Source organism: Pteropus vampyrus, unplaced genomic scaffold, assembly GCF_000151845.1.
Source record: "Pteropus vampyrus isolate Shadow unplaced genomic scaffold, Pvam_2.0 Scaffold108, whole genome shotgun sequence".
In the NCBI taxonomy this organism is placed as follows: Eukaryota; Metazoa; Chordata; class Mammalia; order Chiroptera; family Pteropodidae; genus Pteropus; species Pteropus vampyrus.
This window is the reverse complement of record NW_011888889.1, coordinates 4,210,980-4,214,615: the sequence shown is the minus strand read 5'-3', so window position 1 is coordinate 4,214,615 and position 3,636 is coordinate 4,210,980. Positions and strand designations below refer to the sequence as shown.

General features: G+C 31.1%; 1 non-coding gene across 1 annotated transcript; it reads left to right on the top strand.

Moving 5' to 3' along the window:
- Positions 1-263: 263 nt before the first annotated feature.
- On the top strand, positions 264-410 carry LOC111743198. Its single transcript, XR_002781594.1, has one exon. It is a non-coding gene; the product is annotated as a small nucleolar RNA SNORA57 (small nucleolar RNA).
- The last annotated feature ends 3,226 nt before the right edge of the window (positions 411-3,636 follow it).

The following is a 3,636-nucleotide window of genomic DNA, read 5'->3' as shown; positions in this document are numbered from 1 at the left end:
GTTACTTAATAATGTAAATGTATATTTACTCTTTATCTTTTCATCACAAGATTGAGTTTCAGCTTGTCTGATTATTAGTAATAATAAATATTTAAGATTATTTTCCAATAATTGATTATCTAAAACTTTGCGATTATGTGTGCTTTTAATAGGAAACAGCATTTGCTAGAATGTCTGTGCCAGGAGAACTTGAATTCGCTTGCCAATCCGCTATAACCTCACTGATCTGCTTAATGAACTCAAAAATTCTAAGACTGCTGAACCCTCCTCTTCTTGGTGAAGACTGAGCATGTGGCTCCAATCTCCATAATGTATGGAAACAGAGGGAAAGGGCTCTGGCCCTTTTCATGTCATATCTTCGGTGCTGGTGGCTTTCAGGCCGTGGGTTCTATCCTCAAGTGATCAGACAGGAGAACAAGAAAAAAGGAAAACAAAATGAAACAACAAAAAAAAAGACCATGGATTTTCTTGAAGTTAGAAAAAGTATAGGGTTATCAGTATTTTCTTTAACAATATTTTTTTTCTAAATAAAATAGATTAATGGTTACTAATATGTCCATTTTAATGCAAACCCCAAAATCTCATTCTTCTATGCTCTGTGGAAAATCCCTATTTATAGATAGTAGCAAATGTTATGATTTGGAATAGTCCCATTAAATGTAATTTCCCATAAATTTACCACTGAAAATCTCAATAGACACTTATGGAAGAAGACATACAGATAGCCAACAGGTACATGAAAAGTTCCTAAACATTACATGCACATATCAGTCCCCTTATCCCTACCACACACTGTGAGATGTGTCCAAGATAGAAAATGCATAGCAGTCACTGATCGAAACAGTGGGTTGATTCAGAAGTTTGGGGACATTAGATCTATGGAGTAGGTATTGAGTCTGACACAAACATTTCTGAGAATGCAAAGTACTAGTAAGTCATTATCTTTAGCTTAGATAGATAAGGAAGAAAGTTAGTAAGCAAGAGCCTTGTGGGGGTTCCACAGAGATGTAGTGACATAACAATATTTTCTTCTGTGTAACATTAGCCAAAGGTGAACAGGTCGTAAAAGATCAGCCTCCAAGTAGTATCAAAATTTGGCCACAAGAATAGAAGCAATGGCTTAAATGATTAGTGATGCTAAGCATCTTTTCACATATCTGTTGGTCATTTGTATGTCTTCTTTGGAAAAATGTCTATAGAGCTCTGTTGCCTATTTTTCAATTGAATTGTTTGGTTTTGATTATTGTTGTTATTGATGTATGAATGCTTTATATATTTGGATATGAAGTCCTTATATATGGTTTGTAAATATTTTCTCCCATTCTATATGTTGTCTTTTCATGTTGTTGACTATTCTTTTGCTGTTCAGAATTAAAACCACAATAAGATAACACCTCACACCTGAATAGCTATCATGAAAAATACAAGAGATAACAAGTGTTGGCTAGGATGTGGAGAAAAAGGAACCCTTCTGCACTGTTTATAATAATGTAAATTGATACACCCACTATGGAAAACAGTGTGGTAGTTTCTCAAAAAATTAAAAATAGAACTACATAGGATTCCAGCAAAAATAGAACTACATAGGATTCCAGCAATCCCGTTTCTGAGTATATATTTAAAGAAAATGAAAACGAGATTTCAAAGAGTTATCTGCACTCCCATGTTCATTAAAGCATTATTTACAATAGTCATTATGTGAAAACAACCAAGGAGTCTGTCAATGGATGAATAAAGAAGATGTGAGATTATTTATAATGAAATATTTTTTCAGCTATGAGAAACAAGGAAATCTTAACATTTATGATAACAGAGATGAAACTTGAGAACATTTTACTAAGTGAAATAAGTCAGACAAAGAAAGGCAAATACTTTATAATTTCATATGTAGAATCTAAAAAAGCCAAACCTGCAGGAACAGAGAGTAGGATAAGGGTTACCAGAGGCTGAGGATTGGAGGAAATGGGGAAATACTAATTAAAATATATAAAATTCCAGCTATATATTCTGGATACAACATCGTGATTATAATTAATAGTACTGTACTATATATTTGAAAGTTACTGAGAGTAGACCTTAAATGTTCTCACGACAAAAATTAAATGGTAACTATGTGAAGTGATGCTTGTGTTAGCTAATGCTATGGAGGTGATCATTCTGCAATAATATAAGTGTATCAACTCAACACTGTACACCTTAAACAATGTTACATGTCTATTATGTTTCAAAAAAGCTAAAAAAAAAAGAAAAAAAAGAAAAAAAAAGAAAGAAAAGAAATAATGGCCCAGAGAGAGATTTGGGAGAAAAAGAACAATCTGTTCTCATTATAGTTTTCCTGGACACTGATGTTCCCAAGTAAGGAATTTAGTTTCTCCCTTATGTATATGTGCATGCGTGTGTACGTGTGTGTGTGTGTGAGTGTGTGTGTGTGAGATAAATGATAGATAAATGATAGATAGATGATAGATAGATGATAGAGACAGAGATATCAAGCATTAGTTTTCAACCATTCAGAAGTTTGAAGACTTCTTCAGGAAATAATACAACCAGATTTTTTTTAATGATTTTATGATTATAATTTTTATTATTTTTAGTTAATGTCTACAATCATAATTCATATACAAACCTAATAGAAATTATCTTATTTTCTGATATATAACCCATAGAAGAAATTATACAGTAAAATATTTTTCACTTTTATATATAAAATGTGATGTGTGTGTGTGTGTGTGTGTGTGTGTGTGTATTTCCTGGAGCTCAGAAAAATTATTTCATCTACCTCAGTTTCTATTAAATAATTTGTAAAATAGAGAAAATAAAACTACTTATCTCATAAACTGTTGTAAAGATTATGTAAACTAAAGCACATCAGGATCATAACATAGTACCAAACACATCATAAGTGCTCGATAAATAATAGATACTATAATTGATTTTATTTCTGTGGTTGAACATACACTACTTTAAAGTATATTCACTAAATTTTTATTAGATTTCCTATTCATGGATTGATTCCTCCTCTGTGGATCCCTCGTCAACATTAGAAGTGAAAAAATTTGGAAGGATTCAATACACAATAATCAAGTTGACTTACTTTCAACCAATTTCTAGCCAATGAATTAAAATATTTTAGCTCATTAAATGACTTAATCTCATATTTATAATATTAAATTATATTCAATTGCCAATAAAACTATACTCTATAACACCTATGTTATATTTATCATTACAAAATAAGCAAGGTAAACCTGCCTGATTTATTTTTTATATGATTTACTTTATCATCCAACCAGTGATGTTAAAACCAAAATGAACCATGCTGTAATCAAGTTAGAGTAGTCACAATGTTTCCTTCGCATTGAATGTTCAATATGATGAAGATTTTTCAATGATCCTAACATTCTTACCCTAATTATGTTCTCAATGAGAGCAAAAAGTTTCATTAAAAAAAATATTTTTTGAGATATTATTTCAAAAAAATATAATATTAATTGTTCCACTATAATTTTCAATATACTGTTAAGTAGCAAGAAAAGTCACTTTAAATAATTCTAGAATGAGCACTTTACCAGTGTGTGTGTGTGTGTGTGTGTGTGTGTGTTTGGGAGTGGCTTTTAGTCAAAGTACATCAAGTAA